Raw genomic sequence first — 16,979 nt, forward strand, 5'->3', positions numbered from 1 at the left:
AACTAACGATGTTATCAAATTGGATCTACTAATAATATTATAAAAATAAAGAACCAAGTTATGTAAATTAAAATAGAGAATTAAATCTCAAATTTCAGCACGGTAGATGGACTCAAACCAGAATTACACCAAAATGAAATAATTTTCCATCATTGAGCATTCTACAAAACATTGGTGCAGTAAACTTGTATAGGCACTACAAAAGAGTATTCAACTTTGATTAATGTGAATGATTATAGTAAATCATTATCTACCATCAAGGCTATTAACAAGAGACACCAATTCAATGTTGTTGGATTCCTTAGCTTTAGTTTCGGTCTCATCTTTGCTACTCAACATTTTAGTAGGAAGAATGTGATACGCCCCGGCCTCGTTGTTTAATCCAAGCCGTATAGTTGCCCGATCGTTAAAACAAAGAAGAATCGTTTGAGTTGGAAAGAAGTAGGATATTAGGCTAAATATGGTTTAAGGGTGTCAAGGATAGATTTAAGAAGAAGAAGGCTAATCGAATGAATGAGGCTTGGTTGTGGAAGAAAGAGAACACTCGGTATTTGGAATTAAGACGAAAATTTAGAACAAGAATGAACCAACACTTCGATTGAAGGTTGACCTGAAACTTATAGGTTCTAAAGTTGTTTAGGAGAAAGGATAGTGAAACATCGACCCACTATCTAAAATAGATAGGAACCTTGGTATAATTTAGGTTGAATGCCACACGATTTCGTGATAAGTTCGATTGAACAAAAACGGGTTGGCACCACTAACTAGTTAGTTAAGTCAACGGAGTTTTTGGACGAAATTTAAGAGAAGAATTCTCTCAACAATTTGACATCAATTCCTTAAAGTTCAAAAAGTTTTTTTACAAGATAATTTCAGCCTGAATTTATAGGCTTTACATGGAAACCGAATAGGCAGTCTTAAGAGCTAAGTAAAGGTCTTAAAAATTCCAGAATTTTTGAAAGAAGTTTCCTTGAAGCTTCCCCATACATTGAGAACGTCATTAGCTCTTCTAGAAGGCTTAATTTAGCTGGAAAAATGAATGGCCTGGTTTGAGTTTGAGTAGCATTCAATTTGGGCAGCAAACAACATAAATGTGCTTTAAAATAAGCTGCATGTTCAGTCGGATGTTCATGGTCTTTGATAGGTTGTTTTGGGCACTCCACAAGTCAAGGCTATTAATAAGTTGAGTTGAACAGCCATGAAGGTGTGAACAATCGGTCTTGAAGAGTCCCCAATGTGTGAACACTCTAAACCGAACAGCCAAAAGCTTCTAGCAAAGTGAAAAGAATTTGTTCAGCCGAATGAACAGCTTGGGAAAATAAATCAACATCTTCTTTCGCTAAATAGTCACATAGGAAACTTCAAACATCATCCCAAATTAATCTCCAAACATGCATGTGTCGTCCATTGCATGTACCTGCAGCAATTTCATTCAATAAATTAGACGCATTTTAGACACATTAAATTGGCAGCGAATAACACTAAAATCCTGCACATTAAATTCGGCAGCCCTTAGGACACAATTAAGACATGTTTGAGTTTGAAAAAACTTAATTATTAAACATAAATTTGGCTGGACTTGGACATCATTAAAACATGTAATAAAATTAAACACATTAATAAGATGCTTTGAAAAAAATAAAACACATTTATCTCAAATTTTAATATGTCCAGATTTTAGCAAATTAATTAATCTTAAGCTAATTAACTATTTACTAATCAGCAACTAAATTTATTTATTCCAGCAAATTCAACGTTAACTAAAGGTGAACTCCTCGAGCTAAATGGGAGCTAATTGAGCTTGAAGGAGGTTGCATGGATTGCTTGTTTCAACATTCTCAAACTGTTCAGCCACGTTATTGCACCAAATCCCATTTATGAAAGCCGAAACTCCTTCTTTGAATCTTTTGGCTCGAGCACGAGTTATAGGACCTGTTGGAAACTCCAAGGGTTCGTTGGTAGCTTTAGTTGGTTCCCTAGCCTCGGCCGTATCAGAATGGAAGAACTGGAGTCACCTCCGGGTACCAAAAATAGAATCCAGAGCAAAGAAAACCTCAACACGTTCCAAATCAGTATTGCCAGCCAAAGGTTTTCAAACTTGGTACGAGTAAAATTTAGTTAGTACAGCAGCAAGCCTCCTTCCCATGAAGATGAGAGGAGACCAACATTGTCAATGGACATCAACAAGAAAAAAAAGGTGTCTTCGATTCCCAAAGCCTCCTCCCAATGAAGATGAGAGGAGACCAACATTGTCAATGGACATCAGCAAGGCAAAAAAAGTGCATTCGATGACTGAAGGACAAAGCTTTGTAGCCAACATAAGAAGAGGCATCCATTTGAGTCGTCCAACCATTTCAATGTCATCCACATAGCTTTGCTAGAATCAAGGAACTTCTGGCTCACCTGAGTTAAGAAAAATAGTTTACAATATGACATGTAAATCAAATAAGATTCAACAAGGAGGAGCTAAAGAATAATACCTCTTTGTAGGCAATGTTGGGAATATGGCACTCAAAAAGAACAATCCTGACCGACAAAACAAGTGCCACCAGGATAGTCAACAACCTAAACACCCCCTACCAAGGAAGAAGGGAGAAGCCATTAACATTTGTATTAAAAAGAAAGGACAGACAAATTGTAGAAATTGGGTGAGGATTTAAATGACAACCTACCTTAGGGCCAATTAGGTGAACAAAAACACCACTAATGGAGAATCTGACTAGAGATCCTATAGCGGACACCGACGAACACAAGCTTTACATGTTAGCAATAAAGGAAGGTTGAGTAATGTTGTTTTGCACTACACATGCATCAATAGTCACATCCGCTATAGTTACCCCAGCACTTCCTGTTGTCAATGCTAACAGGGCAAATACCAGATGGAGTTTGCTGTGCAATGATATTAAAAGCATGAAGACCAAATCCAGCAAACCTGAAATTAACTTTGAAAAGTTTAACACAATAAGAATACTGATTGCAGTAAATGCCATTAACAAACATACTGCGGTTCATGAATCTTCAATACACAATCAACATAAGCATTTCTTAACACAGAATGATTAGTTAGGAAATTGTAGCACACGTAATTTAGAACAAAATGGCAAACCATAAAATGCAGTGAAGTTCCAGTTTTTTTATTACCAAGAGAGGTTGAATCTGTAGGAGTTAAGAAACAAAACTAAGCAATCACAGCAAAGTCTTGAGCATTAAGTAATAGAGACTTGCTGAATAAACAAGAAAATCGAGCTAGGGAGAGCAAGAATAGATTGTAAAAGTTTTAACTAAGAAAAAAGAGGAATTTTTTGAATAATTCATCATCATTTCATAAAGAACAAAACATTACATATATCAAGTAATTAACTTGTCAAAATGAAGAAAGTGTCACCTAAACGCACCTAACTTCACTAATAATGTCTTGAAACTTATAAAACATTGCTTGCAAACTTGGTTAAGTTGATTTATCAAATCTATCAGCACCAAATTACAAAAAAATCATTACAAAGTTAGTTCAATTGTAACTAAGTAACAAAACATCAAAATGATAGTTGCATGTGCTTCAGCTGCTACTTGCATGGCTCGATCCCAAAGGGCTACATGTAAGCCAACTTTTAACACTTCTCATTGGCTTTCATGTTGCAAACACCCAATCTAGCTCTCAAATTCTTGAACCTTGTCACACCAAGAGGCTTTATCAATATATCAACCAACTGGTCTTCTGAACTACAATGAACCAGTTTGATTTCTTGATATTGTTCCCTTTCCCTAACAAAATGGCATTTGATCTTAAAATGCTTTGTTTTCCCATCAAATACTGGATTCTTTGCAATTGCAACATCAGATTTATTATACTTCTGATCTTTGTTGCTTCTCTTTTGGTGTAAATTCAAGTCTGCCATGATTTTCCTTAACCAAATTGCTCGGTTCACAACTCCTACAACTACTACATATTCTACTTCAACTGTTGATTGAGCAACAATAGTCTGCTTCTTTGAGCTCCAACAAAAAATAGCTAATCCAAGGGTAAATAGGTACCATGGAGCTTCATCAATTGATCCTGCCCAATCACTGCCTGTAAAACCAAGGAGCTTCATGCTGTTAACTTTGGTGAACATAACTCTAAAGCTTAGAGTTTCCTTAATGTACCTCAGTACTCTCTTTGTAACTTGAAAATGGTTCATATTGCAACAATGTATGAACCTGGATAGGAGACTGACTGCAAATATTATGTCTGGCCTTGTGGCTGTTAAGTACAGTAAACATCCCACTAGGCTCCTATGGGTTGATTCACTCACTTTCTCAAAATCACCTTGGCTTGACAGTTTTTCTCCAACAGCAATTGGAGAACTAGTTGCCTTACAATTTTGCATGGAAAAATTGTTCAGAATTTTCAAGGCAAATGCCTTCTGACTTATGAAGATCCGCTGTTGAATATAAGATACTTCCATGCCAAGAAAATAAGACATTTCACCCAAATCTAACATTTCAAATATATTTTCCATTTTGCTTTTAAAATCAATCAGCATATCAATGTTTCCATCTGTCACCGGTAAGTCATCCACATACAAGGAGACTATGAGCAGTATTTCATCACCATCATTTTTTAAATAAGGTGTAGGCTCACTGATGCTTCTCTGTGACAGCCCAAAATTGACCCTAGTCGGGAAGTAGTTTCGGGACTGCTAAACCGAGTCACAATAATAATTAGATGTTATATCCTATGTTTATTTCATGTGAAAGTGCATGTGTGAAAATTTCATGCTTTGATTTTGCCAATTGTGAGTGAAATTTTGAAATGTGACTCATGTGAAAATTTTTGCAAATGCTATAGGCTAATTTGTAGTGGCCAAATAACTTATAGTATGAAATAGGTGGATTTGCATGTCAAATTTCCCACCTTAAAACAAGGTGGCCGGCCATGATGGGCATGATGAACAATTGTGCAATTTTTTTTTTGGAAATTATGGCATAAGTATGGCACAAATAAAATATGTTAATTTGTGTCATAAAATGTTGGGATAAAACAAATAAAATAAGGGGCATGGGCATAAAATAATGAAAAGGAGTATGGTGAATACAAAAAAAAAAAAATGTGTGTGTAGTTGTTTGTCCCCCCCATTGCCGTGAGCTAAAGAAAAGAAAGGAGAGAATTTTTGTTCATCTTTTTCTCATCTTCATACTTGCCGAAACTAGAAAGAAAAACAAAGAAAAAAAAATTTCTCATCCTTTGGTTCATCCTTGGCCAATAATTTTAAGGAGGAAGGAAGAAGAAAGGTGAAGAGGTTCGGCCATGCATGTAGCTAGGCTAAGGTATGTTTGATGATGTTCCATGAGATGCATGCATGTTTTAGTTGTTAGCTTGAGTTCTACCTAGCCCATGGTCTAAATCTTGCTATGTGATGGAAATGACACTTGACCATGGATGCATCATTCTTGGTTGAATTTTGATATGGCATGTTTAGGACGACCCATTGTTGTTTTTCGAGTACTTTATGTGATGTATAAGTTTTGGATAGCCATGTGAAAATGGCTTATATGTGTTTAAGTATAATGTTATAATCATTTAGTGTGGATATGCTTGACAAGGATTGGCCACGGGGATGGTTAATCACTTTCATAAATTGTGCTATGTATGCAAAAAGGGCTAGTTGAACCATGAAATAGGTAAAGCCTACCTTAAAGGTAGATGCTGACAGCATCAGTCACGTAGATTTGGAAAATCACTAAAAATAGTAGGAATGGAATTAAATAGTGAATAAATTATGTAAACAAACCTTGAAGAATCTACTTTCATAGGAAAGTAACGAAACAATCATACGGACAGTATGTTAAGAGATATTAAGGTTCTCGTGAGACAGGGTCAGAACGGGTTCTGGGTTCCTTGTTCCGACTTTGGAAATTGATTATAAATTAACCAGAGATAATTAGGAGTCATACCATATATGTATAGATTCCTCTCTGAGTCTAGTTTCTATGGAAACAAACAGCATCAGTATTGGAGCCTGTACAAGGAGATATCCAAGTCGTAATGCGCAAAGGTCAGGGTAGTCGATTCCTGTAACATTGGAGACTTTAACTAATAAACTGTACTAATTGGCCCGATCAAAAATTCTAGAAAAAAATATGTAGATGGGTATATGAGTCTAGTTTCAGGGAAAAATCACGAAACTGATTTTCGAGTTGTGAAGCTCAAGATATGATTTTTAAAGCGACTAGTACACAGATTGGGCAGTGTCTGGAAATTTTTCAAAGTTTGTTAACACCTCGTGTTCGACTCCGGTGTCGGACTCGGGTTCGGGGTGTTACATTTTATTGGTATCAGAGCTACGGTTTAGTCGATTCTAGGACTACCGTAATGTTTTGGGTCTAGCTATACATGCCATTTTATGTGATTACTTGATAGTGTGGTGATTTCTGACAATTGTAAATGTGTTTATTTATAGTAATGGATCCCGATCGTGACCGAGAGGTAGCTGATGATCTTGAGAGTGTAGCGCCTGCTCCCGCACAAGGGACAGTGCCGGTAGACTCTCAACCTAATGCTAGTAATCCGAATGATGAAGCTAGACAAGCATTCTATAGCGTGATGAATGATTGGTTCAACCAATACATTCGAACTAATATGGCTGTTCCACAACCTCCATTCCCGACAAATACTACCCCCGCACCTGCAATACCACCGGTAATTGACCAAATAAGGTCAAATAAGCCCCCAGTTGACAGAATCCGAAAACATGGGGCTACTGAATTTAAGGCTATGGATAGCGATGATGCCGAGCAAGCTGAATTTTGGCTGGACAACACTATCCGGGTACTCGATGAGCTATCTTGTACACCCGATGAATGCCTAAAGTGTGCTATCTCCTTGCTACGTGATTCTGCCTACTATTGGTGGAGTACTCTGACTTCTGTTGTGCCCCGAGAGCAAGTAACTTGGGAGTTTTTCCAAACTGAGTTTCGGAAAAAGTATATCAGTTAGAGATTTGTTGATCAAAAACGGAAGGAATTTCTTGAGCTTAAGCAAGGCTCCATGCCGGTTACTGATTACGAGCGAAAATTTGTTAGACTTAGCAAATACGCTCGGGAATGTGTTTCGTCCGAAGCTATTATGTGTAAACGCTTCGAGGATGGGCTGAATGAAGATATAAAAATGTTCGTTGGCGTTCTTGAAATACGAGAGTTCGTGGTACTTGTTGAACGAGCTTGTAAAGCCGAAGAGCTTAGAAAAGAAAAGCGAAGAGTTGATGAGGGAACTGGAGAGTTTCGTAAAAGATCCTCGGGAAGGTCTCTTCAACAGGCATCGAAGAGATTTCGGGATGATGCGGGCCAGTTTAGAGGCACTTCGGGCTTTTTTTAGACGAGATCGTGATCGACCCCTTGTGGGTACACGAGGCACTTCAGTCGCCAGTGTTGGGAATGAACGTCGAGACAGAACGAAATGCCGATATTACGGTAAATGGCATTCGGGGAGTTGTAGATTCCCTGACCGCTCCTGTTACAAATGCGGATCAGTTGACCACTTCATTAAAGATTGCCCGAGGTTGTCGGAACAGAATGTAAATCAGAGTGGGAGACCGGGTGCTACCACTGCTCGGGGTAGACCATCTGGAAATGCGAGCAATACTGGTGGTGGTCAGAGAGGATCTAGAGATGATATAACCAAATCCGAAGCTCGTGCGCCTGCTAGAGCTTATGCTATACGTGCCCGCGAGGATGCTTCTTCGCCTGATGTTATTACCGGTACATTCACTCTCTTTGATACTAATGTAATTGCTTTGATTGACCCCGGTTCTACTCATTCTTACATATGTGAAACCTTAGCATCCAGTAAGACTTTACCTATTGAGTCTACTGAGTTCGTAATTCGGGTGTCAAATCCCTTGGGTCGTTACGTGCTTGTCGACAAAGTGTGTAAGAAATGTCCCCTGGAAATTCGAGGTTCCTGTTTTCCGGCGGACTTGATGCTTTTGCCGTTTGATGAATTTGATGTTATCCTTGGTTTGGATTGGTTGACCGCGCATGATGCGATTGTGAATTGCAAGAGCAAGACTATTGATTTGAGGTGTGCAAATAACGAAGTAGTCCAAATTGAGTCTGCGGACTTGGAGGGGATGCCAGCTGTAATATCAGCAATGTTGGCACAGAAATATGTAAGAAAAGGGTGCGAAGCATACCTTGCGTATGTACTTGATGACAAAGAATTAGAAATGAAACCCGAATCTGTGCCGGTGGTTTGTGAATACCCGGATGTTTTTCTGGAAGAATTACTGGGTTTACCACCTGTTCGGGAGGTAGAGTTTGGTATTGAGCTTGTACCTGGGACTACGCCGATTTCGATAGCTCCGTATCGTATGGCACCAACCGAGTTAAAGGAGTTGAAAGCTCAGTTGCAAGAACTGACGGATAGAGGTTTCGCTCGACCAAGTTTCTCACCTTGGGGTGCACCAGTATTGTTCGTGAAAAAGAAGGACGGGACCATGAGGTTGTGCATTGACTATCGTCAGCTGAATAAAGTGACGATAAAGAACAAATATCCGTTGCCGCGCATCGATGATTTGTTCGACCAACTGAAGGGAGCCTCAGTGTTCTCAAAAATAGATTTGAGATCGGGCTATTATCAGTTGCGAATTCGAGATTCAGATATTCCCAAAACTGCCTTCAGAACGAGATATGGTCACTACGAATTCTTAGTGATGCCGTTTGGGCTCACTAATGCCCCTGCAGTATTTATGGATTTGATGAATCGGATCTTCAGACCGTATTTGGATCGGTTCGTAGTTGTGTTCATTGATGACATTTTGGTCTATTCAAGAGATGAGACCGAACATGCTGAGCATCTGAGGCTAGTGCTGCAAATTTTGCGGGATAAGCAGTTATATGCTAAGTTCAGTAAGTGTGAGTTCTGGTTAGGAGAGGTTAGCTTCTTGGGTCATGTGGTATCCGCGTCGGGTATTCGAGTTGACCCGAACAAAATTTCAGCCGTACTTGACTGGAAACCTCCGAGAAATATTACTGAAGTTCGGAGCTTTTTGGGGCTCGCCGGTTATTACCGACGATTTGTCAAAGGTTTCTCGATGATAGCCACACCAATGACGAAGCTACTTCAAAAGGATGTTAAGTTCGAGTGGACGGAGAAATGTCAGAAAAGTTTCGACCAACTGAAAACTCATTTGACTAAAGCTCCAATTTTGGTGCAACCCGAATCAGGTAAAGAGTTTGTCATTTTTAGTGACGCATCCCTACTTGGGTTGGGTTGCGTATTGATGCAAGAAGGTCGAGTCGTGGCATATGCGTCGAGACAATTGAAGCCACACGAGAGGAATTATCCGACCCATGATCTCGAACTAGCTGCCATCGTGTTTGCTTTAAAAATATGGCGACATTATCTGTTTGGTGAGAAGTGCCATGTATTTTCGGATCACAAAAGTCTCAAATATTTGATGACTCAACGAGACTTGAATCTGCGACAAAGACGTTGGCTTGAGTTGTTGAAAGATTACGAGCTTGTCATTGATTACCACCCGGGAAAGGCTAACGTGGTTGCGGACGCCTTAAGCCGGAAGTCATTGTTTGCTTTACGAGCGATGAACGTGCATTTGTCTGTTCTACCAGACAATGTGTTAGTAGCTGAATTAAAAGCTAAACCATTATTGACTCACCAAATTTGTGAAGCTCAGAAAGTCAATGATGAATTGGTTGCAAAACGGGCTAAGTGTGTTCCGAACGAGGAATCGGAGTTTCAAATTGATGATGATGATTGTTTGAGGTTCAGAAATCGTTTGTGTGTTCCAAGGAATTCGGAACTCATTTCGATGATTCTGAACGAAGCCCATTGTAGCCGAATGTCAATTCACCCGGGGAGTACGAAAATGTACAACGATTTGAAACGTCAATTTTGGTGGCATGGTATGAAACGGGACATCTCCGACTTTGTTTCGAGATGTTTGATATGTCAACAAGTGAAAGCGGAACATCAAGTGCCTTCAGGATTACTCCAGCCGATCATGATACCCGAGTGGAAGTGGGATCGAGTCACAATGGACTTTGTGTCTGGACTGCCATTGTCAGCAAGTAAGAAGGATGCGATTTGGGTTGTTGTTGATAGGCTGACTAAGTCGGCTCATTTCATCCTCGTACGTACGGATTTTTCATTGGATAAACTAGCTGAATTGTACGTTTCTCAAATTGTGAGATTACACGGGGTACCTGTTTCTATCGTGTCGGATAGAGATCCGAGATTCACCTCACGATTTTGGAAGAAATTGCAAGAAGCTCTGGGTACCAAGCTGCATTTTAGCACTGCTTTTCACCCCCAAACCGATGGTCAATCCGAGCGGATAATTCAGATACTTGAGGATATGTTGAGATGTTGCATCCTCGAGTTCAGTAGTTCATGGGAACGATATTTACCTTTGATTGAATTCGCTTACAACAATAGTTTTCAATCAAGTATTAAGATGGCACCTTACGAGGCTTTGTACGGTCGTAAATGCCGTACACCATTGTTTTGGACCGAGCTCGGTGAAAGTAAAATTTTCGGAGTTGATTTGATTAAAGATGCTGAACAGAAAGTAAAGGTAATCCGTGAAAGTCTGAAGGTAGCCACAGATCGTCAGAAGTCGTACGCGGATTTGAAACGAAAAGACATCGAGTATCAGGTGGGAGACAAAGTGTTCCTTAAGGTTTCACCTTGGAAAAAGATACTCAGGTTTGGCCGTAAGGGCAAGTTGAACCCAAGATTCATTGGGCCGTACGAAATCTCCGAACGAGTTGGTCCGGTTGCGTATAGATTGATTTTGCCCCCTGAGCTTGAAAAGATTCATGACGTCTTTCATGTTTCAATGCTTCGACGCTATCGATCTGATCCATTGCACATAATTAGCCCATCAGAGGTTGAAATTCAAGACGATATGAGCTATGAAGAAGAACCGATGCGTATCCTAGCTCGTGAAGTGAAGGAGTTGCGAAACAAAAGAGTTCCGCTAGTAAAGGTGTTATGGCTCAAACACGGGATCGAGGAAGCTACTTGGGAGACCGAGAGCTCGATGAAAGAGCGATACCCAAACCTATTCACCAGTAAGATTTTCGGGGACGAAAATTTCTTAAGTGGGGGAGAGTTGTGACAGCCCAAAATTGACCCTAGTCGGGAAGTGGTTTCGGGACCGCTAAACCGAGTCACAATAATAATTAGATGTTATATCCTATGTTTATTTCATGTGAAAGTGCATGTGTGAAAATTTCATACTTTGATTTTGCCAATTGTGAGTGAAATTTTGAAATGTGACTCATGTGAAAATTTTTGCAAATGCTATAGGCTAATTTGTAGTGGCCAAATAACTTATAGTATGAAATAGGTGGATTTGCATGTCAAATTTCCCACCTTAAAACAAGGTGGCCGGCCATGATGGGCATGATGAACAATTGTGCAATTTTTTTTTATGGAAATTATGGCATAAGTATGGCACAAATAAAATATGTTAATTTGTGTCATAAAATGTTGGGATAAAACAAATAAAATAAGGGGCATGGGCATAAAATAATGAAAAGGAGTATGGTGAATACAAAAAAAAAATGTGTGTGTAGTTGTTTGTCCCCCCCCCATTGCCGTGAGCTAAAGAAAAGAAAGGAGAGAATTTTTGTTCATCTTTTTCTCATCTTCATACTTGCCGAAACTAGAAAGAAAAACAAAGAAAAAAAAATTTCTCATCCTTTGGTTCATCCTTGGCCAATAATTTTAAGGAGGAAGGAAGAAGAAAGGTGAAGAGGTTCGGCCATGCATGTAGCTAGGCTAAGGTATGTTTGATGATGTTCCATGAGATGCATGCATGTTTTAGTTGTTAGCTTGAGTTCTACCTAGCCCATGGTCTAAATCTTGCTATGTGATGGAAATGACACTTGACCATGGATGCATCATTCTTGGTTGAATTTTGATATGGCATGTTTAGGACGACCCATTGTTGTTTTTCGAGTACTTTATGTGATGTATAAGTTTTGGATAGCCATGTGAAAATGGCTTATATGTGTTTAAGTATAATGTTATAATCATTTAGTGTGGATATGCTTGACAAGGATTGGCCACGGGGATGGTTAATCACTTTCATAAATTGTGCTATGTATGCAAAAAAGGCTAGTTGAACCATGAAATAGGTAAAGCCTACCTTAAAGGTAGATGCTGACAGCATCAGTCACGTAGATTTGGAAAATCACTAAAAATAGTAGGAATGGAATTAAATAGTGAATAAATTATGTAAACAAACCTTGAAGAATCTACTTTCATAGGAAAGTAACGAAAGAATCATACAGACAGTATGTTAAGAGATATTAAGGTTCTTGTGAGACAGGGTCAGAACGGGTTCTGGGTTCCTTGTTCCGACTTTGGAAATTGATTATAAATTAACCAGAGATAATTAGGAGTCATACCATATATGTATAGATTCCTCTCTGAGTCTAGTTTCTATGGAAACAAACAGCATCAGTATTGGAGCCCTGTACAAGGAGATATCCAAGTCGTAATGCGCAAAGGTCAGGGTAGTCGATTCCTGTAACATGGGAGACTTTAACTAATAAACTGTACTAATTGGCCTGATCAAAAATTCTAGAAAAAAATATGTAGATGGGCATATGAGTTTAATTTCAGGGAAAAATCACGAAACTGATTTTCGAGTTGTGAAGCTCAAGATATGATTTTTAAAGCGACTAGTACACAGATTGGGCAGTGTCTGGAAATTTTTCAAAGTTTGTTAACACCTCGTGTTCGACTCCGGTGTCGGACTCGGGTTCGGGGTGTTACATTCTCTCAAACCCCAAGCCTGCTAGGTAGGTTTCGGTTCTATCATACTAGTCCCTTGGTGCCTGTTTTAAGCCATACAAGGCTTTTCTCAGCTTGTACACTTTGTTTTCTTCACCAGCAACTTTAAAACCCTCTGGTTGTTCAACATATATCTCCTTATCAAGAAAACCATTGAGGAAGGAAGATTTTACATCAAGTTGATGTATTTTCGACTGCCTTTGAGCAGCCAATTTAACCAATATTCTGATTGTATCAAGTCTTTCCACTGGTGCAAATGTTTTAAGGTAGTCAATTCCATACTTTTGACTAAACACCTTCACTACTAACCTTGCCTTCAGCTGATTCAAAGTTCCATCAGCATTGTACTTGACTCGAAACACCTATTTTACTCCTATGACCTTCGTGTGAACTGGTCTTGCAACTAACTCCCAGATCTGGTTTTTTTTGAATCATGCTCATTTCGTCAAGCATGGCTTGCCTCCAGCCTTCTTGAGCTTGAGCTTCTTCAAAATAAGTTGGTTAAACAGTAGTTATATCAGCCCTCTTATACACTTCATTAAGTGGTCTGGTCCCCCTAACTGATACATGATCAATGTCCATCTCTTGATCATTTTGATCAACATTAGTTTGCACTGTCACTAGGTCTTCAGTAGTACATTTTGGTTCACCCTTGCTCCAATTCCAAGATGACATCTCATCATATACAACATCTCTGCTCACAAAGACTTTGTAAGTTGTAAGATCTAAAATTCTACAGCCCTTCTTGATACTGCTATAACCCACTAGAATGCTAGACTGAGCCTTCTTTACTAATTTGTCCCTTTTGACAGCAGGAATATGTGCATAACATATGTAACCAAAGACCTTTAGATTAGCAACTAATGGCTTGAACCTAAACCATGCCTCAAATGGTGTTTGTTCAAGCAGTGCTTTAATTGGTAGCCTATTTTGAAGGCAGCCCAAAAACTTCTAGGCAAATTCCTTTCAAACATCAAACATCTGGCCATATCCATCAGAGTTCGATTCTTTCTCTCACTGACACCATTTTGCTGTGGTGTATAGGTGTTGGTGAGCTGGTGTTTGATGCCTGATTCTTTACAAAAGCTTTGAAACACTGTTGAGGTGTACTCTATCTCATTGTTTGACCTTAGTGTCATAAGCTTGCAACCTAACTAAGTTTTTGCTACAGCCTTGAACTTGAGAAAATAAACCCAGCAGAATCTAGAGTAGTCATCAATGAAAAGGATGTAGTACCTGCTACCATTCAAGGATTGTGTCTTCATAGGGCCACACACATTAGTATGGACTAACTGCAGCTTTTCAAAGGGTCTCTAGGCCTTGTTTGAAGGAAATGGCAGCCTAGCTTACTTTCCTTGCTGACACACCTCACAAACTATTTTTATGAAATTTTCAACCAAGTCTTCTTTGGACAACTGAAGTAGAGACTTATAGTTGACATGGCCTAACCTTTTATGCCATAGTTTGGACTCATCTAAAGTAGTTGTATAGGCTCTAACTAAACTCTTGTTCCAATCAACAACAAAGCTTCTGTCAGTCATGGTTGCTGACATTAGCTTGGATCCACTTGGATCACTAATCAGGCACTCTTTGCCTTTGAATACAACAGAGTATCCCTTTTCAAGCAACTAAGCAATACTTAGTAGATTTCTATCAATTTTAGGTACTAACAAGACATTAGAAACAAGTTTAATACCTGAGGGAGTGTCAATCAACACATCTCTCTTCCCATTTGCTTTAATGTAGTGACCATTTCCTACTTTTACTATTGTGTTGAAGCTTTTATCGATTCTTTTGAAGACAGCAACATCAGGTGTCATGTGGTTAGTGCAACCATTGTCAATCAACCACCCTTTTGCTACTTGAGCTTCTGTTTTAGGCTACTGAGTTTTGTGTTGCTTCTGTTGGACTTTTTTTTTGCAAACCTTCTCAACATAGCCCATCTGTTTACAAGCCTTGCACTGCACATCAGGTCTATACTAGCAGTTTGCTTCTGGATGACTAACCCTTTTACAATGTGAGTAAGGTGGATATCTTCTTCTTGCTCCACCCCTCTTAGGCTTGTCTGACAAAGCTTTCTTCCCTTTGTAGCCAAAGGAGCTCAAGGTTGGTCTACTCTTGGGTTAAAAGGCACCTTCTTGATGCTCCTCCTGTCTGCTAGCTCTTCTATGTTCCTGAGCATAGATGGCATTGATTAGCTCAGTCAAAGAGATGCTTGATAGATCTCTTGAATCTTCTAGGGAAGATATTTTGGTTTCATATCACTTAGGTAAGGTTGAAATAACCTTTTCCACTATTCTGGCCTCACTGAATTGGTCCCCAAGTAGTCTAATGTTGTTCACAATAGCCATGATCTTGTCTGAATATTGCTTAACTATCTCTAAATCCTTCATCTTGAGGTTTTCAGTGTCTCTTCTTAATTTTAAGAGTTTTTCTTGTCTTGCTTTTTCATTACCTTGAAACTCTTCTTTAAGCTTGTCCTAAGACTGTTTTGGAGTCTCACATGCTGTGATCCTTGCGAAAATCAAGTCTAACACACCATTTTGGATGCATTACATTGCCTTGTACTTCTTGGCTTTGTCATCAAAGTGCTACCTGATCTGAGCTATCGTGGGGTTAGCTCTCAAGGGTGATGGTTTAAAATCAGTATTGACAACCTCCCACAAGTCAAACGCTTGTAGGTAAGTCTTCATTTTCACTACCCAAATGTGGTAGCCTTCACCATTGAATACTGGTAGTGGTGCTAGAGAGAAAGCTTATGAAGATATTATTTTTTAGAGTAGAAAAGAGAAAGGTCCTCTAAGCAATCATCCCTTGATACCAATTGTAGGAGTTGAGAAACAAAACTGAGCAATCACAGCAAATTCTTGAGCATTAAGCAATAGAGACTTGCTAAACAAACAAGAAAATCGAGCTAGGAAGAGCAAGAATAGATTGCAGAAGTTTTAACCAAGACAACAAGAGGAATTTGCTGAATAATTCATCATCATTTCATAAATGACAAAACATTACATATATCAAGTAATTAAATTTTAAAAATGAAGAAAGTGTCGCCTAAACACACCTAACTTCACTAACAATGTCTTGAAACTTATAAAACGTTGCTTGTACACTTGGTTAAGTTGATTTATCAAATCTATCAGCACCAAATTACAAAAAATTCATTACAAACTTAGTTCAATTGTAACTAAGTAACAAAACATCAAAATGACAGCTGCATGTGGTTCAGCTGCTACGTGCATGGCTTGATCCCAAGGGGCTGCATGTAAGCCAACTTTTAACAGAATCATTGTGCATATTAAGATGGTACAAACAATGGAAGTATGGTAGCTTATACTACCATGGATGAAACAAATTGATTACTAATCACTCTGGTTCTTCTTCTCGATTAAGATTAAGGGTGTGTTTAGCATTGCTTTTCACTATCCAAAAACACCTTTTCACAGAAAAAGTAATACTAAAAAAAGGGCTTTTTCCATCCAAAATACTTGTAGAATGTACTTTTGGAACCATACTTTTCAACCGCAATAACAAATTATGCAAGCCAAACCCAAAGAATAGCTAATTTCATTGTGCCAAACACATAGTGATTTGATTATATTAACCTCTACAACATTAATGCAGCAAGTTGATAATCTATACAAGCTCCATGTTTGTAAAGTAAAGATCTGGGGTTACCTAAATTTTACCTGGCAAGCATCTAATTTCATTGGAAAGGAAAAATGGGAGCATATCAATAAGATTTCCATTATGGATTGGGGAAACTATGAAAAATAAGCAAAAAAGGTAGAAAGTGTAAAATTTACTAGATAGAATGAAATATGGGTGTCTTTTATAACCTCTAATGGAGACAACATCAGTGAGAAGCCTCCAAATAGGTTTTACAATCCAAGGAATATAAATAATCCCACTCCCCAGAATAAACCTAGGACTTAGAAAGTTGTACCTTTTAAACATCCTTCATGTAATAGTCAGTGCCAACTCTAGCAAGAGCCCCACCTAATCCCTAACTTATCCCATAAAATGATACCACCCCAAATACAAACCTTCAATGTGTTTCCATTGCAAGCATTCTAAGAAAATTGATTGGACCCCAGAAACAATATAATAACCCTTTGGGTTTATCTTCTTCCGCAGCCTTCTCACAGGCTTCAACATCTCCTTCCTTCACCAT

The 16,979-nt window shown here is 38.8% G+C and overlaps 1 pseudogene; it reads right to left on the reverse strand.

Annotated features, from left to right (window-relative positions):
- Positions 1-892: 892 nt before the first annotated feature.
- On the reverse strand, positions 893-16,979 carry LOC107900073 (probable folate-biopterin transporter 2; annotated as a pseudogene).

The sequence above is a fragment of the Gossypium hirsutum genome, chromosome D06 (assembly GCF_007990345.1).
Source record: "Gossypium hirsutum isolate 1008001.06 chromosome D06, Gossypium_hirsutum_v2.1, whole genome shotgun sequence".
In the NCBI taxonomy this organism is placed as follows: Eukaryota; Viridiplantae; Streptophyta; class Magnoliopsida; order Malvales; family Malvaceae; genus Gossypium; species Gossypium hirsutum.